The sequence below is a fragment of the Aquarana catesbeiana genome, linkage group LG03 (assembly GCF_042186555.1).
Source record: "Aquarana catesbeiana isolate 2022-GZ linkage group LG03, ASM4218655v1, whole genome shotgun sequence".
Lineage (NCBI taxonomy): Eukaryota > Metazoa > Chordata > Amphibia > Anura > Ranidae > Aquarana > Aquarana catesbeiana.
In genome coordinates this window covers 536,998,785-537,025,768 of record NC_133326.1, presented here as the reverse complement: position 1 = coordinate 537,025,768, position 26,984 = coordinate 536,998,785, and the positions used below count along the sequence as shown (strand labels likewise).

At 40.7% G+C, this 26,984-nt stretch overlaps 1 protein-coding gene across 6 annotated transcripts in view; it reads right to left on the bottom strand.

Moving 5' to 3' along the window:
- Window positions 1–26,984, bottom strand: part of PDE3A (phosphodiesterase 3A) — a 331,598-nt gene that overhangs the window by 140,537 nt on the left and 164,077 nt on the right. Inside the window, exon 1 of one of the 6 annotated variants that reach the window (XM_073621399.1) lies at window positions 7,617–7,637. The exons of the other annotated variants lie outside the window; for them this stretch is intronic. The gene's annotated coding sequence lies outside the window, so the exon portion shown is untranslated. Of the gene's footprint in view, window positions 1–7,616; window positions 7,638–26,984 lie in introns of those variants that run through there. 6 annotated transcript variants of the gene reach the window in all.

Below are 26,984 nucleotides of genomic sequence, written 5' to 3'. Positions count from 1 at the left end.
GCCATCCCTCACTGCTCCATTTCCTTGGAAGGAGATCTCGGCACAGAATTAAGCGTTGATGGGTCTTTGTGTTGTCTTTGCACATTAGTGGCCTGGTAGCGGAAGAAGGGTTAAGGCTCTGCACAGCTCAGTACACATTTAATCAATTGCCATGTAATTAACTGACTAGAGAGAGACGGGAGCCAAGAACAGCAGTTTAATATCCTAAGGAAATAATAAACTACATGACATATTTCACTTCTACCAAACTGAACTGGTGCTGAACCTGCCGGCAGCATCGAGGATCCGATCAGACGGATCTGATTTCTATTTATGTTTAACATTCACATAGGGGAAAATTCAACAGAAGTTCATCTGCCACTGTCACTCCCATCATCCGTTCCTCACAGGGTCACACAGTTCATTGACCTCTGACACAAGTCATTGATATCCATAGCTCCCAACTTTCTCTGATTTTGAGGGACTGTCCCTGATTTGGAGCAAGGTCCCTCTGTCCCTCTTTCCTCCTCATCTGTCCCTCATTTTGGTCTGATCTATATAGTTGTATATAAAATGCACTTTTTATCTTTCAAAAAGTGTTTCCCAGTGCTAAACCTTTCATCCGAAATCTAAATTGTTGCATTTGTAAATTTCAAAAGCCAATATAAAGGAATAGTAGTGGTAAAAATAAGCTCTTGTGGGTTTAACTAATCTTTTTTTAGGTTAAGTTTCCTTTAAAGGGGCGTGTCCTATTCCTACATGCTTTTGCTAGTAGGTGGCCCTCATTCCCATCTCAAAAAGTTGGGAGGTATGGATATCTGTGATTACCAAACCCACCAAACCACCTAAACAAACCATACCAACAAGTCCTCTCAACAATCCAGCCAGTGAGTCCACCATCTGCTGGTCACCAAACCAGCTTTCCTGTAGCCAACTAATCCTTTCCACCATTTATCTATCTCAAAACTCCATGTACACAACCAACCCATCAATCCATCCAGCTAACCAACCTGATATACCGACCATCCATCCCCCCCCCAAGTCACCCAACCACAACCATATCCATGCAAACTATCTAACCATCCATTCAACCAATTTTAACTATTAGCCTAATTCATATAATAAGATCAGCTACAAATATTGCAGACCCAGAAACATAGCTACCCAGCAATCTTACCCATCTGTCATTAACCTATAAAACACCCACCCAATCAGTTTCCCAAAATGACCCATCAAAGCAAGCAATCAGGATCAGCACTTTAAGAGATTGATATTTAAGAATGTTATCAGAGATAACAATACAATCAGAGAAAACAACAACAGCCAGAGGACTATTACAGGGCCCTGTACAAACCATCTTTATCCATAAAGGAGATATTTCATGTCAGTTGGTTGTGATTAAGAATGAAAGCTTAAAGAGGATCTTCAGTCAGGAACTTCCACTCATCGGATTCCTCCCCCCCTCCGGTGTCACAGTTGGCACCTTTCAGGGGGGAGGGGGGTGCAGATACCTGTATATTACAGGTATCTGTACCCACTTCCGGCGTAGATAGCCTCAGAATCTGCGGTTATTTACGCCACATCCTGTTCCCCCCCGCTGTCTGCTGGGAAACACACGAGTCCCAGAGACAGCAGGGACCAGCCGCATTGCGCTGCGCCACTCACGCATGCGCAGTAGGGAACCGGGAAGTGAAGCCGCGCGGCTTCACTTCCTGATTCCCTTCCCGAAGATGGAGGCGGCAGCACCCGAGGACCGAGAGACGTTTCGGCCTCGGGTGCCGACATCGCGGGCGCCCTGGACAGGTAAGTGTCCATGTTTTAAAAGTCAGCAGCTGCAGTATTTGTAGCTGCTGACTTTAAAAAAAAAACATTTCGGTGGAGCTCCGCTTTAAAAAGTAATTAAAAGTCAGCAGCTATAAATACTGTAACTGCTGACTTTTAATTAAGAGGCACATACCAGTCCAGGGATCCAGTGCTGTCCTCATCAGGGGCCGGTTCTTCTCAGGGCTTTGGGTTCATGGCGCCGACATGTTTAGTGTGGGAAGCCGGCTGTGATTCCCTTTGGCCGGATTCCCACTGTGCATGTGCAAATCACGCTGAACTTAGTAAATGGACAAGCAGTCTTCTGGGACCTGTGACATGTCCGAGAAGGTTTTGGGCGGGGGGGGACATTCGGTGGAGGTTTAGAATAAGTAAAGTTTCCCAATTAGGGTGAAGTTCTGCTTTGCCCAAACTGGATGACATTTAGTTTGCTCTCTGTATCATAATCTATCTTTTTTTTTTTTTTAATAAAATACTTATTTTCACAGTTTTTCCATCTTGGTGTTGCTGATCTCCTGCAGCCTCTTTGCAGCCATTTCTACATACACTTCAGCAATGGCATTTATCAGGGCAGGTTTCCCGATGGTGACAACAGTGGACCAAGCCCGTGTAATGTTTGTTAAAACAGACACTTGTAGTCTCCACTTGAAATCTGTGTGAAAGGGTGACAACACAGGAGCATAAGTAGTGCTACCCCCCGTGAGGGCCGCTTAAAGATACTCTACCCTAATGCTTGCCCTGACCTTGCAAGTCTCCTGACACCTCTGACACCCTGGGTTCAGACATTTCAGCAAAGAAATATGGATGGAGACACAGATTAGTTCAAAATAAACCAGATCAATTTTACTTAGAGTTTTGCAGTAAATAGAATCAATAGCAAATGAATCAGATAAGAGAAATAATGTTATGGTTATACTATTTACATGAACAAACAAATGACTTATCAGTAAAGTCCCCTGAGGAGCAATAAAACAGCAAATATTAACCGATCAAGGTCAATGGGTGCAGGTCAGAAAAGGGTAGGAGAATGACCAATGTGGAGTCAGACTACTCCCGTTAACCTCCCGGCACCACAGCCTCTTTAAAGTGGTTGTAAACCCAATTTGAAAAAACAAAAAACCTAACACTTGCAAGACAAAGGCATAATGAGCTAGTAAGCATAGCATACTAGTTCATTATGTAATACTCACCAGAGATCGAAGCCCAAACACAGTACCGACCGGTGACATCATTCCCAAGGGTTACTTCCGAGTATCGCGGATCCAGGCGCTGTGATTGGCCGGAGCCGTGATTATCTTGTTCCCGCACATACGCGCGGGTGCCGCCAGTAACGGCACACTCACTGAAGCAACGGCACATACGTGCCGTTGCTTCAGTGCGCCTGTGCCGATGATGTCGGTACGTGCAAATACAGGGGATATCATCTTCTAAACTGTACAGGTTCAGGAGATATCCTGGGTGGTAAGCCTTATTATAGGTTTACCTGTAGCGAAAAGTGGTCTGTAAGGGTTTACAACCACTTTAACACAAACACTTTAAGCAAGTTGTATCTAAAGTCTATGACCTTGGTTTCTAAATAAATGGAGTTTCTTGGTGATAAGGACAGTGACACCCAATGTTCCTGTCCCTTGTGGGGGTAGGTGTCCTTTCCCTGATGCAAGTTTCTTTAATCTACAGCTAGCTCAAGTGATGGGGCCCAAAGTAACGGTGAGATAATGACATGCGGTAGCACAACAGGTATTGTAGATGTCTCCTCATAAAGCTCTAATAAAGAAGGCAAAGTAAAGGTGTCTGTATACAGTGTCCTTGGTGCAAAGAGGGTGGACATATGCCAGTTAACCAGTCCAAATGATACTAAGCTCAGGAAAGATGGTGTGAAGATCCTGCAGCAAGCCTCTGCAGATACTGTGCTCAAGGGGTAGTGCATGCTCCCGCACCTCCCAGCACCGCAGATCAGCTGGATCTGTGATTCAGGTGATGTGGGTGACCTCCCAGCTGCCACCCGACAACCGTACCCTGCCGACATCAGATCACTGATCCCAGATGAAGGCCATGGTCCCAAGAGACCAACTCCTCCCCAACACAGGCTATTTATCACCTCTCCAAGCATTCTTTTCTCTTCCTGCAGCTGGCTGGGACTTGTAGTCCACAACAATCTGGGTTCAATGTAAACTTGGCTTTCTGAACTACGCATCCCAAGATCCTCCGCTCGTCTATAAGTTCTCACTCACTCTGCATTCAGGATGTGACAAGGTAGATCCCAGGCTGAGCACTAGAGGGAACAGCCTCACTGTGGCAAATGCTGTAGAGTATCCTGGCTCCTGGCTACACATAATTAGGAGACAGGAACAGAACGTTGTCACCCTATAACAGAAAGTGCCTAAACAGGAACCTTCATGGCAGAATCACCAGGAATTCATTAAATGAAAACTGCAGATTTAAAAGGATAGAAAACGACTTTTGGAATGATGTTACCATGTTAAAACTTCTATAACATTTTAGTGGCTGGGTTTCCATCTACTTTAGATCAGGTTGGCTGCTGTTCATCCGTCAGATACGTAAATACATAAGGACTAGTGTTAAGCTATACAATTTTTTATTTTCACAAATTTTCTTTGGTTTTTGATTGGGAGATGATTTCATAGAACACACACACACTCTTTATGATTGGATCACAACTAATGGGCCCCTACACCACCAGAATTCTGTAGCTCATCCTAAAAGCACTATATTAATTGTACATTCCTATTTGAACACATGTGGATCTTAACGAATTGATTTAGGGCTGCAGTGGTCTTACTAGTGGAATGTGCGCAGATGAAGCACCAGGACCCCTGCAATGATACTGGGCCCTTTACACACAGGGAGGTTCTGGATTCAGTGTGGTCTGTTTATCTCATAGGCCATTAATAGATCACTGAGTGGATTATGTGCATCGGTTCATGGAAACGAACTGTACAATGAGTAGATTAAATTGTCATTTCCAGGAGTCGGAGGTCGGGGAGTGCTGCTTAGTAAACATGGCCCATTAGCTCCGTCTGGTTAATGTACACTGCAGAACAGCTGTGCATGTCGGTCCATATACACCAGTGAACCGAATCACCCTCGTCTTCTCCCACCAATAATCTGCATCACTACACCGAGACGATGAACTGCCTATCCCCTGTGAGCCCTGTGTGAATAGACACTAGTCACAATTTAACAAGCCACAGCAAAGTACACTTAAAGAGTAACTCCACATTTTTTGAAAAAAAAAAAACATTCCCATTTGGGTGATCTATGTACAACGCAGGGATTGTAGTAAACTTTGTAGCAGATTCCTAACTTTTGTTATTCTGCTAAGAAATAGCTTTTTGTTTGTGTTCATGTGCAAAATGAATAGGAATGGGAGTGACTTTATAATTATCAATCAGCTCCTGCACCTGCAGGGCTCTAATGAGGAAAGTGGCATGATTTCCTTCTAGGAGTGGAAAAAATATATATAAAACACAAAGCGCTGTGATGCTAAATAGCTGATAATTACACATAAAACCAAGTGAGGCTGCTATCAAAAGAGAGTGTTTTCAGAGTCACTTAAAAAGAATAAATAATGATATTTGAAGCGCTTCACAATGTGCATGAAAATGAATATATAAGAATAAATATAAATAGTCAAATAAATCCAGCGGTGAGTAAAAATTCCTATAAAATCCAGCAATCAAAATAGTGTAAAATTATTAAAAATTAGTGACACCAAATGTGTAAAAAATTCACATAAAAAATCCACATAAAAATAAATATATAGGGATGTATTCAGAAGGTTCAATTATACAGGTGTAGAATCCTGATTGGTATAGAGCTTTTGATCACTAGCAAAGCTGTTTAAAAACACTTGCTTAATTAAGGTGCTCATTGATAGTACCAATGTGTTTTTTGCTTCTATTCACAACCAATGTGGGAATCATAAACAGGCAGATAAGAGAAAAAAACCAATCATTGTGCAATAGTTAGGATACCAAGGTACACAGGCAAACTTCAATCCACTCACGTGTGCCTTATAATGATAAGGCATATGCAGGTTTTACTATAGCAGTCAGCCGCCTTAGACAGGAGCAGATTCAGTGCAGTACACTGTGTGCTGCACTGAATCTGCTCCTGTCTAAGGCGGCTGACTGCTATAGTAAAACCTGCATATGCCTTATCATTATAAGGCACACGTGAGTGGATTGAAGTTTGCCTGTGTACCTTGGTATCCTAACTATTGCACAATGATTGGTTTTTTTCTCTTATCTGCCTGTTTATGATTCCCACATTGGTTGTGAATAGAAGCAAAAAACACATTGGTACTATCAATGAGCACCTTAATTAAGCAAGTGTTTTTAAACAGCTTTGCTAGTGATCAAAAGCTCTATACCAATCAGGATTCTACACCTGTATAATTGAACCTTCTGAATACATCCCTATATATTTATTTTTATGTGGATTTTTTATGTGAATTTTTTACACATTTGGTGTCACTAATTTTTAATAATTTTACACTATTTTGATTGCTGGATTTTATAGGAATTTTTACTCACCGCTGGATTTATTTGACTATTTATATTTATTCTTATATATTCATTTTCATGCACATTGTGAAGCGCTTCAAATATCATTATTTATTCCTTCTAGGAGTATCTCACCCAAAATGAAATTTTTGTTGCAGGGGATGCTCACAAATCTGACTTGTATCTTAGTGCAGACTTCAGTAAGCCAATCAGTAAAGCCAAGCACACAAGCAGGAAATTACATTTCTGGGGGCAAAGTTTCAGGATTTGGCCTGGCGCTCGTTTCATGGCTGACTCTCTGTAAAGGGCAACCTGAAGCATCACTCTGTGAAGAACCATGGTTGTCCAAGAGTGGATTGTGGTGGGGTGGAGGAGACGATGGATCACTTCTTGCTTCTGCGCCCCTTTATATAGAAGTCTACAAGCGGGTGGGTGGGGCTCTGGGTATCCTTTCCCGCTTGAGTTATGCGGAGTGGTCAGGGCCTTTGAGACACATCGGGATTTTGATTTTGAGACACTTTTTCTAGTTAGCTTAGTAGTCCATTTCTTCACATGGAATGGACGGTGTCAGGTCTCCATTCAGAAAAAAGTCCTTCCTGTCGAGGTGGTGGTGCACAGCATTCTGGGTGAGGTTGGGTGAGTCTCTGGGTGTGCGGCATTCTTTCTGTCCTTTCACGTCACTTAGATTTTTATATAAGATTGAATTTTTGGAAAAAGGCTGCATGCATGGGTTAAATGTGTAATGGTTTCTTAGCCTGAGGGGGTGTTTTAGGTGGAGGTTATGGCTTTGTTTAGGTTGGTATATTTTGTTTTCTTTATGTTCTTGCTATGCTGATGTAACTATGTTTATATATATATATATATATATATATATATATATATATATATATATATATATATATATATATATATATATTTATTTTGTATATATGTAAATATGTTTTTATTATGTTTGTAAGATTTTTAATAAACAAAAATTTACATTTCTGGGGGCGGTCTGTACACCATCACCTCCAGGTTGCCAAATTGTATGGAATTTTACAGAAAATAACAGCTGCAGATTAAAAAGGAAAGGTCATTTTTAATAACATTCAATTACAATATGACTTTTGAAGCAATTGTATATAAATGATTAAAAAAAATGTATTTTATTTTCTATTTTTTTTACCAGAAAAGCTGAGATACCTTTTAAGACATGCATAAGTGACCTCTCTAACAAAGTTGTCTTATGTCATTTTAGCATAGTAAACTCTCCTATACTTTTCCACATCCAAAACATAATTAACTTACATATAGCTGTGTTTTATATTCCCCAAAGCTGCGGTGTTTGTGAGAAATCCACCGCTGTTCTCTGCAGTGACATCATTTGCGCATGGGCCTTTCTGCACTGATTCACGGCTCAAACCCCTCACAAAGGTGCCTTGCCAACGTCATTGGCACTCGGCGGCATCCATTTCAATCACGCAAGAGTTCTGGCACTTCCTGAAACACAGGCGGTGTAAATATCGGGCCTTGCCAACAAGATAAGAAGTACCACGCATGCGCCATATTATGGCAGAAAAGGCAGGAAATATATTCCGCGCTGGAACAAGATACCAGGACCCAGATAGAGAAAGTAAGAAAAATTCACATACAAACTGACGTGAATAATAAAATTGACATGGTGATGTGCTTTGTAATGTTTGCAAATACTGATTCAATGATGAATGTGGATTTTGCAGGCTGAGTTTACTTCCGCTGTAAGCACTTTTTAGGATTTCTTAGGTGAGGTTCACACTGAAGTATCTGCTTTTTCAGGTGGTTGTAAACATTTACATATACCCAGTGAAGTAACTTGCCTCGGGTGATACACAGAGATAAAGCAAATCCTCCTACATAAGTTGTACCTGTTTATCTACAGCTGCCACTCCCCTACATCCATTCAAAGTGCAGAATTCACACAGGATCTCTTAGCTCTGAAAAGAAGGGGCAGAGAGCTGAGGTTACATCAATGAGTAGAGCTCTAAGAGCTGATTAGAAGCAAAGGCCACACACCCCTTCACACAAAACACAGGAATAGTGCTGAGGCTGTCAATCACAGGCTGTGCCCTCCCCTGTCACCTTTTTTCTCTTGGTGTCAGAAAACTGGGCAGAAGAGATTCATACTGATAGCAGTGGAAGGAGACACCTGACAGAAAGAACACTTAGGGGTTGACTTACTAAAACTGGAGAGTGCAAAATCTGGTGCTTCTCTACATAGAAACCAATCAGCTTCCAGGTTCTATTGTCAAAACTTAATTGAACAAGCTGAAGCTAGAAGCTGATTGGCTACCGTCGCATGGGACATACTTGGACATTTAAACATGACAATGATCCAAAACAAAAGGCCAAGTTGACCTGTCATTGGCTACAGCAGAATAAAGTTCTGGAGTGGTCATCTCAGTCTCCTGACCTTTCTTGGCCATTTTTCAGAGAATATGAATGATAACACAAAAAATTTTCTTTCACTCATGGTTAGTGTTTGGCTGAAGCCATTTATTATCAATCAACTGTGTTTACTCTTCTTAAATCACAACAGAAACTATTCATATGACCCTGATCAAAAGTTTACATACCCTGGTGATTTTGGCCTGATAACATGCACACAAGTTGACACAAAGGGGTTTGAATGGCTATTAAAGGTAACCATTCTCACCTGTGATCTGTTTGCTCATAACTGGTGTGTGTGTATAAAAGGTCATCGAGTTTCTGGACTCCTGACAGACCCTTGCATCTTTCATCCAGTGCTGCACTGACGTTTCTGGATTCTGAGTTATAGTGAAAGCAAAAGAATTGTCAAAGGATCTGCGGGAAAAGGTAGTCGAACTGTATAAAACAGGATTGGGATAAAGAAAGATATCCAAGGAATTGAGAATGCCAATCAGCAGTGTTCAAACTCTAATCAAGAAGTGGAAAATGAGGGGTTCTGTTGAAACCAAACCACGGCCTGGTGAACCAACAAAAAAAAAATTTCAGCCACAACTGCCAGGAAAATTGTTCGGGATGCAAAGAAAAACCCACAAATAACTTCAGGTGAAATACAGGACTCTTTAAAAACATGTATTGTGGCTGTTTCAAGATGCACAATAAGGAGGCACATGAAGAAAGGTGGGAAGCATGGTCGAGTCACCAGAAGAAAGCCATTACTACACAAATGCCACAAAGTATCCCGCTTACAATATGCCAAACATGACAGATGGGACCAAAATTTAGCTTTTTGGCCACATCCATAAACACTACATTTGGAGAGGAGTCAACAAGGCCTATGATGAAAGGTACACCATTCCTACTGTGAAACACGGAGGTGGATTGCTGTTGTTTTGGGGATGTGTGAGCTACAAAGGCACAGGAAATTTGGTCAAAATTGATGGCAAGATGTTATCAAAAAATCCTGGAGGAACATTTGCATTCATCAGCCAGAAAGCTGCGCATGGGACGTACTTGGACCTTTAAACATGATAATGATCCAAAACACAAGGCCAAGTTGACCTGTCATTGGCTACAGCAGAATAAAGTGAAGGTTCTGGAGTGGCCATCTCAGTCTCCTGACCTCAATATCATTGAGCCACTCTGGGGAGATCTCAAACGTGCAGTTCATGCAAGACAGCCCAAAAATTTACAGGAACTGGAGACTTTTTGCCAAGAGGAATGGGCAGCTCTACCATCTGAGAAGATAAAGAGCCTCATCCACAAATACAACAAAAGACTTCAAACTGTCATTGATGTTAAATGGAGCAATACACAGTATTAAGAACTGGGGTATGTAAACTTTTTATCAGGGTCATTTTGGTAGTTTCTGTTGTGATTATGATTTAAAATGAGTAAACACAGTTGACTGATATTAATAAAAGGCTTCAGCCAAACACTAACCATGAGTGAAAGAAAAGTTTTTGTGTTATAACACATGTGAGCCGACTCTTCTGGGTAAGGGGCGCACTTCCGCTGTGATTACATATGTGGTGCACGGTACCCAATGTCCTCCGGCACTCAACAATCATCAGGCAGAGAGACAGGACTACAGGCAGATCGCTGTTCTGATAGGAGGGAAGGGGTGGAATTTGTGCCCCATCTCTTCCCCTAGTAAAAGCAGGGTGGATAAAAATCAATGATTTAAAAAAAAAAAAAAAAATCAGATTTTCTTTTTTTTATTTAAATCAGATTTTTTTGATTCAAATCAAATTTATTTTAATAAAATGCTTTTGAAGTAAAAATCTATCTAATGATAATTTTTTTATTTAAGATACATTAATAATTTAGTTTATTCAGCATGAAATGGAGCATAGTTATGTAGAATGAGGCTGTATAGTCTGCAATATTTACATTTTTGGTAAACTCATTCAATGAATCCAAGCTCTGCAAGCTGAGATAACATGCACTGCATTGATGCATTCACACAATTTCACCGTAACCATGAGATAAAGCAAAGTTCAGGAATATTCCTTTATCCCATTGTTTTGGAAATCTATGTACACTACAAACTGTATGATTGAATCGGTTCTGATATCGCTGTTTTACTAATCTGACAACTTATTATTCTAAATAGGAAACCTTCATTTTTGTTTGCTGCCGCCACGTCCCTCACCTTGTTGTGTCACTGCCGCATCACCAGCCGTCCCATTAAAGTGAATGGGACTGTCGGTGAGTCAACAGCAGGTCAGAGGAGGAGCCACTGCGGGACAGAGATGACTGCTGCTCTTTAAAAATTATGATTTAAATCAAGCCTTTTTACTCGTGATTTAAATCGACTTGATTTAAATCAAATCCACCCTGAGTAAAAGCACCTCCCACATTTAACCCATTGATCGCCCCTGATGTTAACTCCTTCCTAGCCAGTGTCATTAGTACAGTCATATTTTTTTAGCACTAATCACTTTTTTAGTGTCACTGGTCCCCAGAAAGTGTCAAAAGTGTCAGTTAGTGTCAGAATGTCTGGCGCAATATCACAGTAAAATTACTAGTAATAAATAAATAAATAAATAAATAAATAAAAATATCCCATAGTTTGTAGACGCTATAACTTTTTGTGCAAATCAATCATTTTACACATATTAGAATATTTTACCAAAAATATGTAGCAGAATACATACTGGCCTAAATTTATGAAGAAATTCGATTTTTAAAAATTTTTTTATTGGATATGTTTTATAGCAGAAAACAAAAAATAATAGCTTTTTTATTTTATTTTTTTTTTTTTTTAGAATTGTCGGTCTTGTTTTTTTTTTTGTATTTTTATTGAGTGCACCAGACAGGGCAGAACAAATCCAGCAATGAAATAATGTACAGTACAGTAAGAGAATAGGCTGATATACAAACTAATAAGAAAGTAGCAACATCTATTAGGAACATAGCGAATCGGATGATGTCAACATAGCAACAACTCACCTACATTAGACTGAATTAAGATGCAACAGTGTAAAACACTAATATCACCCCGAGTCAGATGTACACAAACAAATTTTCCAATATGATGAAGAAGACATTTTATCTCAGAAATTGGAAGACGAGGAGGTAAGAGTAAGCAGTAAAAAAACCAGAGCAGGCTCAATAGAGACCTTCAGAAAATAAGAATGAAGACTAAGGCTCGGTTCACATAGGGGCGACTTGTCAGGCGACCTAGTCGCCTGACAAGTCGCCTCCCGTTCTGTGCTACGGAACCGTTCTAATAGGAGCGACGCAAGTCGCTCCGACTTAGAAAAAGGTTCCTGTACTACTTTGGGGGCGACTTGGGGCGACTTGCATAGACTTCTATACAGAAGTCGTTTTGCAAGTCGCCTCAGAAGTCGTTTGCAGGTCGCCTCGCTGAGGCGACCTGCAAGTCGTGCCGCCCCTGTGTGAACCGGCACTTAGGGGAAGTGTTTATTTTCCCTGTTTTAACCAATTCATACACTATTTATCAAGTAGTATTAAGCATTTACAATTATATTTTATTTTGCACAATTAAGTGAAGACATCAAGTTGAAATATTGGGCATATAATATATTGCATCACATGTTATTGGTTTTATTTAGTATTTTAAATTTTGTGCACTTTGTAGATTTTTTATGCAAATTAGCAGCACAGCATCACTTTTTCAGAATTTTTGCACTATATAGTTGTGGGAACACTATTAGGTGCTTTCACATATATTTACAGTGATTAGTGGTAGTGCGGGAGTATATTTTATTTATTTGTCCAGGGTATAGTTGCAAAGGACACGCATTGCTGCAATTGAAATATAAAATATTCATATTCATCATTTGCAATGGAAGGGCAGCTAAGATGTAAACACAGCACCCAACACCCTTGTAAACTATGCGTCTGTGTCCTGACCATAACAGCTCACAATCTACGGAAAGTGTATCATCATGGGACCTGCTCATCATTACGCACAGGAACAACATTCAAATCTGTTTACATGACTACCGACAGTCAGAAGCGTACCAGCAAGTAAAAAGTTTGAAAGGTTTGCAATATTCATGACACAAAAGTGTCCGTTTTGCATGCAGATGCAGTCTGATGGAGTACTTGTTTCTAATTTAAAGTTCACTGTAAGGGATAACAGGGCAGGCGGTCGCATTCAAACGCTCCCTGTACATCTTCCAGCTGCAGGTCAGGGTTTTGTAAAACGTGACAGTGAATGGTCACCCCGACATACAAGGGGTTAACGGCTATGCGGCTCACACCATTCCTACAAGCTGTGACCGTGCCAAGCAGGCCGCAGTTAATGTAAACTGAGGTAAACACAATGAAAAATGTAAACGCCTGCTCTCTCCAACACTGCGGAGGTTAGGACCTGCAGTGAGCACCTCTCAGGCAGGGTGTCAGGATGAAAATATTTTAGGTGAGCTGAGGCCTCTAATACGAGACCGCCAGCCTTGCGGGGTGACAAGTCCAGTCAGCCGACACTCAGGAGAAGCCAATAATATTTACAGGAGACATTCTTTCCTAGTTGGAGGACAGAGAGCGCGCTGACAGGCCGCTCGTCTAAACAGAAGGCGTCCTTATCACCGGATGATCCGCCAACTCCCCGCCATCCGCTGACCTTGGGGAATGTACACTCTGCGGGATTCAGATCTCACCCATAAAGGAGGAGCCAACGTGGCATGTAAACAGGTCATGGTGGGGCTCATTTAACACAGAATTTGCTGATTCGCTGCCCAGGCAATTCTTATTGGCAGAGACTCTTTTATATGAAAACGCACCATGTGGTGGAACCAGTGATGTGTGTGGAAGTTCTGGGCCTGTAGTGGCACTGGAAGCTTCTTTGTGACACTACCCACTTCTCTCGTTGCAGAGGATACCCCCTCACCCACATCAGTTCAAACCATTGCCCAGCAACATGTCTAAAATAAGTCCTTTACTGGGCTGAAAGTGGAATATATTCCATTGTTTTGAGTTTTAATTTGCATCCCCTAGGCCACAGCCAACATTGCCATTTACACCTAAACCAACCATAACATACAATGAATTCTGATATGTCCAGGTACCACCATTTCTAGGGATGTAATGGCAGCTAGGTGCAGCGCATATAATGCTGTCAGTCACTGAGTACTGTAGTACCTCATCCCTTCCTGCAGGTGCCACTGTTACAAAAGCAACTGTATGGTAGCCACTTCTTCCTGACAAAGGTCCAGCGAACTGACTATTCCATACTATTCTAATATACTATTGTGCTGTACAAAACTATACTACTGTACATAGTTACAATATTATTCTATACACTATACTATACAATACTATGTTACTATACTAGGTTACTGTGTCATACTATACTACCGTACTATATTTTGTAACATACTGTACCATAAAAGGTTACTTACTATGTTACTGTACCATGCATCACTATACTATGGTAGCATTTTATAATATTCTACTCTACTAAATGACTATATACTATGTTATATACCATACTATACTACTATACTATGTTACTATTATAACACTATTATACTACTGTACTATACAACTATAATAATTATACTACTATACTACAGTATAATATACCACTGTTCTAGTCTATACTAGTTACTATACAATATTATTGTAGTATACGATAATATATAACTGTACTATACTATGATACTATACTGTACTATACTATACTACTGCACTATGTTACTATAATACACTACTTAATAAATTATTATACTGTACTATTGTGCTATGCTGTATGATAAAATACTATACTATACTTTTATTATACTATACTACTGTCATTTCTATTATATTATACTATAGTATGTTACTATAACAACTACTGTTTTGTACTGTGTTACTATACTATTGTACCATACTATACTGCTGTACTATACTTTGTTAATAAACTATACCTTTAAACTATACTGTACTATGTTACTGTGCTAAACTATACTATTCTATAATATGTTGCTATACTTTACCATACTATACTATCCTGCACTGTACTTACTACAGTATATTACTTGACTATGGTATTATAATACAATACTATGTAACTATATTATATTATAGTTATATTATACTAGGCTAAAGTATACTGTACTTTATAATATACCGCCACATTATACTACTTCAAAGCTCCTAATTGCCCCTCCTTTCTTCTGTTTCTCTCTTCCTCCTCAGTATCCTCATTTTTAGTCTATTGTATTGACCTCTATAAAAAATATATATATATTATTTATCTATAAAAGGTATTTTACTATACTGATTATTTCCTCCAACCTCTATATAATTGGGTTTGGGTTTTTTTTACATAAAAAGCCAACATAAAGGTAGAGTAGTAGAGAAAAAACTCACGGCAGATTACCAGTCATTTTTGTGTATTAATTCTTTATGGTTTCAAATAATGGGGGGTGGCATTTACCTATATATGGTCCCAAAATCGGTGTGTGGTTGGGGGAGGGTGGTATTTTACCTATATTCTCTATTCTGTAATGTGTCCCTTTTTCCTATCTATGAAAGTTGAAGACATGTACTATACTATTTGGTAACTATTTGATATGCCTCCATGTGCCATTTGTATCTCTAATAATAAAGTATACAGTGCCTTGAAAAAGTATTCACACCCCTTAAAATTTTCCACATTTTGTCATGTTACAGCCAAAAACATAAATGTATTTTATTGGGATTTTATGTGATAGACCAACACAAAGTGGCACATAATTGTGAAGTGGAAGGAAAATGATAAATGGTTTTCAAAATGTTTTACAAATAAATATCTGAGAAGTGTGATGTGCATTTGTATTCAGCCCCCCTGAGTCAATAGAACCACCTTTCACTGCAATTACAGCTGCAAGTCTTTTTGGGGATGTCTCTACCAGCTTTGCACATCTAGAGAGTGACATTTTTGCCCATTCTTCTTTGCAAAATATCTTAAGCTCTGTTAGATTGGATGGAGAGCGTCTGTGAACAGCAATTTTCAAGTCTTGCCACAGATTCCCAATTCTTAACATATTCTCAATTAGATTTAGGTCTGGACTTTGACTGGGCCATTAATATGCTTTGATCTAAACCATTCCATTGTAGCTCTGGCTGTATGTTTAGAATCGTTGTCCTGCTGAAAGGTGAATCTCCGCCTTAGTCGGAGATTCACTGCAGACTGCAACAGGTTTTCTTCTAAGATTGCCCTGTATTTGGTTCCATCCATCTTCCCATCAACTCTGGCCAGCTTCCCGGCTGAAGAAAAATATCCCTACAACATGATGCTGCCACCACCATGTTTCACGGTGGGGATGGTGTGTTCAGGGTGATGTGCAGTGTTCGTTTTCCGCCACACATAATGTTTTGCTTTTAGGCCAAACAGTAAAATTTTGGTCTCATCTGACCAGAGCACCTTCTTCCACATGTTTGCTGTGTCCCCCACATGGCTTCTCGCAAACTGCAAATAGGACTTCTTATAGCTTTCTTTCAACAATGGCTTTCTTCTTACCACTCTTCCATTAAGGCCAGATTTGTAGCGTGCTAATAGATGTCCTGTGGACAGATTATCCCACCTGAGCTGTGGATCTCTGCAGCTCCTCCAGAGTTACCATGGGCCTCTTGGCTGGTCTCTGATTATTGCTCTCCTTGCCCGGCCTGTCAGTTTAGATGGACGGCCATGTCTTGGTAGGTTTGCAGTTGTGCCATACTCTTTCCATTTTCAGATGATGGATTGGATAGTGCTCCGTGAGATATTTTTTTATAACCTAACCCTGCTTTAACCATTTGCCATTAACCATATACTGCAGCAAGGCGGCTCGGCTGCGCAAACCAACATACCTGTACATTGGTCTGTGCATGTGGTACTGTGGGCGCGGGCGTGCCGCGGGAGCTCACCCGCAGGTCCAGTGGATCTGCCTATGTAAACAAGGCGGATCCCCGTTCTGTCATGGGAGGAGAGAGAGAGATCAGCTGTTCCTAGTGATTAGGGACAGTGATTACTCCCAGTCAGTCCGTCCCCCTGACAGTTAGAAACACCTCCCTAGAGAACACTTAACCCCTTGATAGCCCCCTAGTGTTAATTTCCCTGCCAGTTCCATTTATACAGTGATCAGTGCAATTTTATTGCACTGATCACTGTATTGGTGTCACTGGTCACCAAAAAGTGTCACTTCGGGTCAGATTTGTCCGCCGCAATGTCCCGCTAAAAATCGCTGATCCCTGCCATTACTTGTGAAACCAATAAAAATAAATAGAAAGTCCCTATATCTTTCTTCTATTTTGTAGACGCTATAACCTTTGCGCAAAACAATAAATATACGCTTATTGCGCTTTTTTTACCAAGAACATGTAACAGAATACATATTGGCCTAAACTGATTAATATATTTTTTTTTACAATTTTTTTTGGATAAGTAAAAAATATTGCTGTTTTCTCAAAATTGTCGCTCTTTTTTTTATAGCGCAAAAAATAAAAACAGCAGAGGTGATCAAATACCACCAAAAGAAAGCTCTATTTGTGGGGGAAAAAAGAACACCAATTTTGTTTGGGTAACACATTGCATGACCGCGCAATTGTCAGTTAAATCAACGCAGTGCCGTATCGCAAAAAGTGGCCTGGTCATTAAGGGGGTAAATCCTTCCGGGGCTCCGTGGTTACCCAATTTAAGACCGGACCTATTTTTCAAACTTGTTGTTTACAAGTTAAAATCAGATTTTTTTTTTTTTTGCTAGAAAATTACTTAGAACCCCCAAATATTATATATTATATATTTTTTTTTTGACCTTGTACCCAAACAAAATTGACGTCCTTTTTTTCCAACAAATAGAGCTTTCTTTTGGTGGTATTTGATCACCTCTGCGGTTTTAATTTTTTGCGCTATAAAACAAAAAAGAGCGACAATTTTGGAAAAAAAATGCAATATTTTTTGCTTTTTGCTATAATAAATATCCCCAAACAATATATAAAAAAACGAATTTCTTCCACAGTTTAGGCCAATATGTGTTCTTCTACATATTTTTGGTAAAAAAAAAAATCGCAATAAGTGTATATTGATTGGTTTGCGCAAAAGTTATATTGTCTACAAAATAGGGGATAGATTTTTGTCAATTTTATTTTTTTTTTTTACTAGAAATGACGGAAATCTGCGATTTTTATCGGGACTGCGACATTATGGCAGACAGATTGGACACTTTTAACACTATTTTGGGACCACTGACAATTATACAGCGATCAGTGCTATAAAAATGCACTGATTACTGTGTAAATGTCACTGGCAGGGAAGGGGTTAAACACTAGGGGGCGATCAAGAGGTTAAGTTTGTTTCCTGGATGTGTTCTAACTGTACGGGGGATGGGCTCACTACAACATGACAGAGCTCACTGCTCACAATGACAGGGAGCAGTAGATCCCTGTAATGTTGCTAGGCAGAACAGGGAATCTCCCCGTTCTGCCTCTCCTCGCCACAATCACAGGCTGCCGGCGAACATCGAGATTGCGGGACCCACGGCACGCACGGGGCCACTAGGCGGCAAATTCAAAGGGACGTATAGGTACGCCCTTTTGCCTACCTGTGCCATTCTGCCGACATAAATCAGTGTGCAGCGATCGGCAAGTGGTTAAGAGCTATGGGCGGAAGTGACATTTTGATGTCGCTTCCGCCCTGCAATGGTATGGAGCTGGGTGGGGGCCATCTTCCCCTCACTCAGCTCCATACCACAGAGGGCAACGGAGCGCGGTGGGAGGGGCCCGCTCCGCCACCGATAAAAGTGATCTTGCGGCGAATCCGCCACTGAGACCACTTTTATCTGAAAGCGGACCACCCGCTGAAGAAGTGGATACCGGGGTTATGGCAGCTAGGTGCTGCCATAATACCGATGTTCCACTTCAAAGTGGCGCCGTATAATGACGGCGGGCGGTCCGTAAGTGGTTAAACATCTCCACAACTTTATCCCTGACCTGTCTGGTGTGTTCCTTGGCCTTCATGATGCTGTTTGTTCTGAAGGCCAATTGGTTCCACTAGATTTTAGATGGGGTATCAGAGTAAAGGGGGCTGAATACAAATGCACACCACACTTTTCAGATATTTATTTCTAAAAAATTTTGAAAACCATTTATCATTTTCCTTCCACTTCACAATTATGTGCCACTTTGTGTTGGTCTTTCACATAAAATCCCAATAAAATACATTTACGTTTTTGGTTGTAACATGAAAATAGTGGAAAATGTCAAGGGGTATGAATACTTTTTCAAGGTACTGTATACATTTCAATGCACCTAACATCAAGTGCCAAATTGTTACCCATACATCTATAATCTCTAAAGTGGTTCTTAAGACTAAACATCTTTTACTTTAATGCATTCCTTGCATCACATTAAAAAATATTTAGGTTGCAATATGCCCCCCCCCAAACTTAGCTGGGCCCTCGCTTGAGTTAGCACTGTGCCCATCTGCAGCAGCTACCTCCGCTCTCACAGGCTTTTCTGCAACAGAGAGAGTCATTGGCTCCCGCTGCTGTCAGTCAAATCTTGTGACGAGAGAGTGGGGGTGTGGCCGAGCCACGCTGTGTGTGTCTATGGACGCAGGCAGCATGGCTTGAGATGGAGCCCACAAGTGTGCCAGAATAGGCAGCGGCACACCAAAAAGACGAAGAGCCAGGAGTGCCGACGGGGGACCCGAGAAGAGGAAGATGGTTAGTGTTGATTCTTGCTTATTGTCACCTATATTCACAAATTGTTGGCTTTTTGTATTCATGCTTTGGGATTGCAAAGCTAACTGTTTTCATACTTGACAATCCCTTTTACCTAAAGTCAGCTAGACCACACTTCTTTTTTGTACTCAGTGGTGATGTTTATATCTGAATATGCCTTCAATAAAATACAATGTAATACTGATATATAATCACACACACAGGTTGGACTTGATGGACTTGTGTCTTTTTTCAATCTCACCTACTATGTATATATATGATTAAAAAAAAAAAAAAAAAATAACAGGAGGAGACCCAATCTTTCTACACTCAATCCAAAACTGAAAAAAAAAAAGGTTTTGACTTTAGATACACTTTAATTTATCTAGTTCTATTTCCGACCTCAAGGTATCCAGACAAGTGTGAGATGAAACGTTCCCCCTGAACAGAGAGGAATATGAAGTGTTTCCAGGGAAAGGCTCCCAATAGCTGCTCTCATCTTACACCAATTATCCAGATTTCCATAAATTCCTGCCTGGAGAAGTAATAAGATGGTGAGGGCCACCCAGGAGTGTTTATGTATGACGTGTGGAAGGTGTATCATCTGCACACTGGCTCTATGACCCCTGGAGTACTTCCTGGTTTCCCTCGGGATGCTTCTACTTACCTCCCAGCTATCTCCTAATGTGATCCCGCCAGTCTCACACCTTCCCTTGAGATGCTACTACATTGTGCTAACAGGGTCCATTTATAAAGCAGTGAATGTGACATTCATCTAACATTCTCTGGCAGAGAATCAATCTCTGTCATTTTCAACACATGGACAACTCACCTGCAGTGAATGTTTGATGAATGTGAAATTCACTGCTTTAGGCCTCGTTCACACAGGTGTACTGTAGAATATGCCCGTGCGAGGGCCATTTATGTAAATTGCGACGCAGTGGCTACATGGACACAGCCACTGCTCCCAATCTGACAGCCTTGCGGATGCAGGAGCATGGTCATGAACGCAGACAGTGTGCATTCTGGGCCGTTCACCCAAACAGCTGTCACAGCAACTGTGTCTGTGCAGATCATGCATCCCAATTGACATGAATGAGAAGGCCTGCATGGGGATGCACAGAACACATGTGCATCTCGTATGCTGTAGCACGACTGTATGAATGAGGCCTTATGAATATGCATAGCTCCCAACTGTCCCTGATTTGGAACAAAGTCCCTCTGTACCTCTTTCCTCCTTATCTGTCCCTCATTTGGTTTGATCTATATAGTTATGTATATAATTTTTTATCTTTCAAAAAAGTGTTTTCCAGTGTTAAACCTTTTATCCAATTTCTAAATTGCTGCATTTATAAATTTCAAAAGCCAATATAAAGGAATAGAAGTGGTAAAAAAGCCCTTGTGGGTTTACCTAATCATTTTTTTGTATAATTCTCCTTTAAGGAGGTGTGGCAGGGTGTGTGTCCTATGCCTACATACAGTATCTCACAAAGGTGAGTACACCCCTCACATTTTTGTAAATATTTTATTATATCTTTTCATGTGACAACACTGAAGAAATGACACTTTGCTACAATGTAAAGTAGTGAAAGTACAGCTTGTATAACAGTGTAAATTTGCTGTCCCCTCAAAATAACTCAACACACAGTCATTAATGTCTAAACCGCTGGCAACAAAAGTGGGTACACCCCTAAGTGAAAATGTGAAAATGTGTGGCCACCATTATTTTCCATCACTGCCTTAATCCTCTTGGGCATAAAGTTCACCAGAGCTTCACAGGTTGCCACTGTCCTCTTCCACTCCTCCATGACGACATCACAGAGCTGGTGGATGTTAGAGACCTTGCGCTCCTCTACCTTCCATTTGAGGATGCCCCACAGATGCTCAATAGGGTTTAGGTCTGGAGACATGCATGGCCAGTCCATCACCTTTACCCACAGCTTCTTCAGCAAGGCAGTGGTCATCTTGGAGGTGTGTTTGGGGTCATTATCATGTTGGAATACTGCCCTGCGGCCCAGTCTCCGGAGGCAGGGGCTCATGCTCTGCTTCAGTATGTCACAGTACATGTTGGCATTCATTGTTCCCTCAATGAACTGTAGTTCCCCAGTGCTGGCAGCACTCATGCACCCCCCGACAAGTACACTCCCACCACTGTGCTTGACTGTAGGCAAAACACACTTGTCTTTGTACTCATCACCTGGTTGCCGCCACACACTCTTGACACCATCTGAATCAAATACGTTTATCTTGGTCTCATCAGACCACAGGACATGGTTCCAGTAATCCATGTCCTTAGTCTGCTTGTCTTCAGCAAACTGTTTGCAGGCTTTCTTGTGCATCATCTTTAGAAGAGGCTTCCTTCTGGGACAACAGACATGCAGACCAATGTGATGCAGAGTACGGTGTATGGTCTGAGCACTGACAGGCTGACCCTTCAACCTCTGCAGTAATGCTGGCAGCACTCATACGTCTATTTCCCAAAGACAACCTCTGGATATGATGCTGAGCACTTGCACTTAACTTCATTGGTCAACCATGGCGAGGCCTGTTCTGAGTGGAACCTGTCCTGTTAAACAGCTGTAAACAGGTGTCTTGGCCACCGTGCTGCAGCTCAGGTTCAGGGTCTTGGCAATCTTCTTATAGCCTAGGCCATCTTTATGTAGAGCAACCATTCTTTTTTTCAGGTCCTCAGAGAGTTCTTTGCCATGAGGTGCCATATTGAACTTCCAGTGACCAGTATGAGAGATTGAGAGCAATAACACCAAATTTAACACACCTGCTCCCCATTCACACCTGAGACCTTGTAACACTGAGTCACATGACACCGGGGAGGGAAAATGGCTAATTGGGCCCAATTTGGACATTTTCACTTAGGGGTGTACTCACTTTTGTTGTTTAGACATTAATGGCTGTGTGTTGAGTTATTTTGAGGGGACAGCCAATTTACACTGTTATACAATCTGTACACTCACTACTTTACATTGTAGCAAAGTGTAATTTCTTCAGTGTTGTCACATGAAAAGATATAATAAAATATTTACAAAAATGTGAGGGGTGAACACCAGATATAGCCATCACCTTTTGGGCAAAAAAAAACACAAAAAAAACTCCCCCTTCTTCCGAGCCAACAAGTAGAGAAAAAAAAATAGGTAGTTTAATCATTTAAACAGTAAATTATAATTATAAAATTTTATGGCATTGTATAAAATTGTTTCCCACCTAGTAAACGTAAGTATAATAGTATAAATTAATCATCTATAGTTCGTATGCTTGTGCATTTTATTACATAACACATAAAGTCATATAAACTAAATCGTAAAAATAGTACATGTAATAAAATTCAAACCCTTAAACAAATAGTTCATGGGTAAATCTGAATGGAGTTCACTTAAAAGCCTGGCTTAAGGCTAACATGGGGCTTAAAACAAAATCAGAACTAATAATTAGTGGGGATTGGGGGCAGTAGTAGAGGGGGAGAAGACGGGAAGATACGGCACAGACCCTACATCTTCCTCATATCTTAGAAGTATTTAAACCAGAGCATAAGGATAAAATCCAGCCAGCTAGTAGTGTGTGACCATGGGGGGGACATTAGAGTATAAGCTCCTCTGCTGCAGAGACTGATGTGAACAGGTCAGTGTTCTCTGTACAGCACCATGGAATGTGCCAGAGCTATATAAACGTATAATAATAAAAGTGTGTGACTGTGCTGGGGACATAAGAGTATGAACTCCTCTGGTGCAGAGATGGATGTGAATAGCTTAGTGTTCTCTGTACAGCACCGTGAAATATGTCACAGCTTTATAAATGTATAGTAATAAAAGTGTGTGACTGTGCTGGGGAACATTAGAGTGTAAGCTCCTCTGGTGCTTAAATGTATACTAATAAGAACTGAAGAAAAATGAAGACAAAAATTCTAAAAAACAGCAAAATGAAAAAAAATACTTGGCGTTTTATTTTCTGTAGTTTGTAAATATAATATGTCCTGCCATACTAACCTAGGTCACTAGAACATCATTATACAGTGTATATTATAAATATTCAGTTGGAATTTCTTTTAGTTTTGGAGATCTGGTTTATGAAACTCTAATGTTCTGTACACACGATCGGAATTTCCGACAACAAAACCGTGGATTTTTTTCCGAAGGGTGTTGGCTCAAACTTGTTTTGCATACACACGGTCACACAAATGTTGTCGGAAATTCCGAACGTAAGAACGCGGTGATGTACAAGACGTACGACGAGCCGAGAAAAAGGGAGTTTAATAGCCAGTGCGGCTCCTTCTGCTTGATTCCGAGCATGCGTGGAACTTTGTGTGAAGGACTTGTGTACGCACGATCGGACTTTCTGACAACAAGTGAAGTTGGTGGAAAATTTGAGAACCTGCTCTCAAACATTTGTGTGCAAAATTTCCAACAGCAAATGTTCGATGGAGCATACACACGGTCGGACTTTCCGACAACAAGCTCAAACGTTTCCCAGCGGAAAGTCCGACCGTGTGTACGCGGCATTAGGCTACATTCACACCTGAACGTTTTCAGCTCATAAAACACTTGTTTACACGGTACACAGGCAGAATGGCAGTCTGCCAATGTAAACAAGGCAGGTTGGCGTTCTGTCAGTAGGGAAGACATGGATCCTGTGTTCCTGCAAAGCACCTGCTATAGTACACAGAAACACTAGCTAGGAACACAGTTATCCCTTTGATCACCCCTGATGTTAACCCCTTCCCAGCCAGTGTCATTAGTACAGTGACAGTGCATATTTTTTAGCACTGATCACTATAATAGTGTAACTGGTCCCCCAAAAAGTGTCAGCTAGTGTCAGACTGTCTGCCAGTAAAAAAAAAAAAAAAAATAGATACAAATATCCCATAGTTTGTAGACGCTATAACTTTTGTTATACGCTTATTGGGGTTTTTTTTTTTACCAAAAATATGTAGCAGAATACATACTGGCCTAAATTTAAGAAGAAATTAGATTTTTTTCAGTTGTCATATTGGCTATGTTTTATAGCAGTAAGTAAAAAATGTTGTTTGCTTTTCAAAGTTGAAGGTTTTTTTTTTGTTTGTTTATAGCGCAAAAAAATAAAAATGCAGAGGTGATCAAATACCACCAAACAAAAACTCTATTTGTGGGGACAAAAAGGACATAATATTTATTTGGGTACAGTATCACACGACCGCGCAATTGTCAGTTAAAATTTCACAGTGCCCAATGCAAAAAATGGCCTGGTCAGGAAAGGGGGTAAATCTTCCAGAGGTGAACTGGTTAAATGAAAATAAATAATAAATAAACCCCTAACCCTAACCTTTTAACCCTAACAATAAATAAATAAATATTAATAAATAAAAGTGGATCAAAATAGTGAAAAACAGAAACAAATGATGAATTTTTCTCTATTGGTTATTTAAAAAATGCCGAAAATCTAAAACTCTTTAAAAATGCTGTGCACAAACTCATACACAAGCGCTTAAAAAAATCCTCAAAAATGTGACGCTCGGTGAATGCAGCCTCAGCTCAGCTCCTATTTTTTACTTATACTAATAATACTAATACTAATAATACTAATAATACTAATACTAATAATAAAAAAAAAAAAAAAAAATCATCCCCAGCATTCCGCGTTATTTGTCCCAGCAGTCAATTCCCCAAGAAATTATTTATTGAAAATGAGGACCTCTGGAATGTCTCAAGTAATATCCGTTCTCTCTGTTCAGCTCCTTGTATCCCAGTTCGCTTTTGTACATAAAATGTTTCACTTTATTTTCCTGAAACCAAATTTAAAGGATGCAGGACCGGACGATGGGTAATGCCCTGGCCAACTTGTTTTTAAAGGTTCTAGTTCTGAGACTGTCATCCTGATCCCTTTACTCCATGGTGAGTTGCTGACCCAAAGCAATCATGCAACCAGCCTGGAATGGGGATCTGGGTTGGTAGCTTAGATGTGAGGATGAGAATGATGACCTTGGAGCTGCACCTTCAAACACCCGTCGGCAGTGGTAACCGCCATGTTTTTATTCTGCCAGGTCTCCTTTACAGCTGATGTAATTGAAGCTCCACCCTCCTACAAATATCCAATCAAGCTGAGGGGAAAAATGAGGGTGTATCTAGAATCGAAATGGTTAGCTGAGGTGACCCCATTAGTACATTGGCCTTTATGAGTGTAAAATGGCCTTGTTATTGCTCCACTGAAAATGTGTTGAGTAGTATATATCAGTGATGGCGGAGCTGGCGTGACCAAACTGAAGCAGAAAACGCAAAGAACGATATAAAACGTTTTTGCTCTGTTCCATTGGATAAAACATATTTTATGTCCATTCGCCAGAATACAATAAACACAGAATATTCAGTGCAGGGACACAGAGCGACCCCCACTGACGAGCCCTTACAAAGTATCAATAGGTCTGACAATTTTTCATTGTAATACTAAAATAAATTGGGGAATGTTCCCGGCTCCGCTGTGTATCCCACCCCACATGTTGAGGAATCTGGGTCATATCTCCAGGATGGGAGGGCGGCCAATGGCTGAAAATGTTACAGAACAAGACAAAAACCTCAAAATGTATTTTATTACCTGTACAGTATGAATACAAGGCTGAAACCTATTCATAGTAAGCCAATGTAAAGTAAGGCAGAGGAGGGAGGCCATATACAGAGGATGGAGGCTGGGTGCAGAAGATGGAGGACAAAGTGGAGGATTGAGAACAGACACAGAGAATGGAGGGATGGTGTACACTCAGGATGAAGAACAGAAACAGAAGATACAGAAGAGGGAGGCCAGGTTTACAGGATGGAGGCTAGTAAAGACATGGAGGCCAGTACTGAGGATGAAGGCCAGGTGTAGAGTATTAAAGTGTCACTAAACCCGAATCATAAAAGCCTAGAAACAAATGGTGCATTGCATGCTGTTCATACTCACTCATTGTGCAAAAAACCTGGTTGATCCTGCTGCTCTCTATCCTCACCTTCTGTTCATGTCCCCAATTCAGCTAAGGATTTTGCAGCTGTGGTGGCAGCTCTGCACATGCTCAGTTTTCAGTGAGTTTCTATGCTGAGCATTTCCTCCCTATCACATCTGAGCAGCCCAAGTGACTATAGAGTCACACATGTGGGTGTATACACAGAGGTAAATGACAGCCAACTCCCTCCCTCCAGCTAAACACAGCTAAACACAATGGGGTTGGGATATTACATGTCGATTGATGGAGGCTTCGCCTCCGTCTTATTCCAATGCGCACACAACTGGACCTTCCGACAACAAAACCGTGGATTTTTGTTCAAAAGTTGTTGGCTCCAACTTGTCTTGCATACACACGGTCACACAAATTTTGGCCAACGATTACGAACGTGGTGACGTACAACACGTACGAAGAGCCGAGAAAAAGGAATTTCAATAGCCAGTGCGGCTCCTTCTGCTTGATTCCGTGCATGCGTGAACTTTTGTGCGTCGGACTTGTGTACACACAATCGGAAATTCCGACAACAACGTTTTGTTGGCGGAAATTTGGAAACCTGCTAGCCAACATTTGTTGGCGGAAAGTCCAACAACAAATGTCCGATGGAGCATACACGCG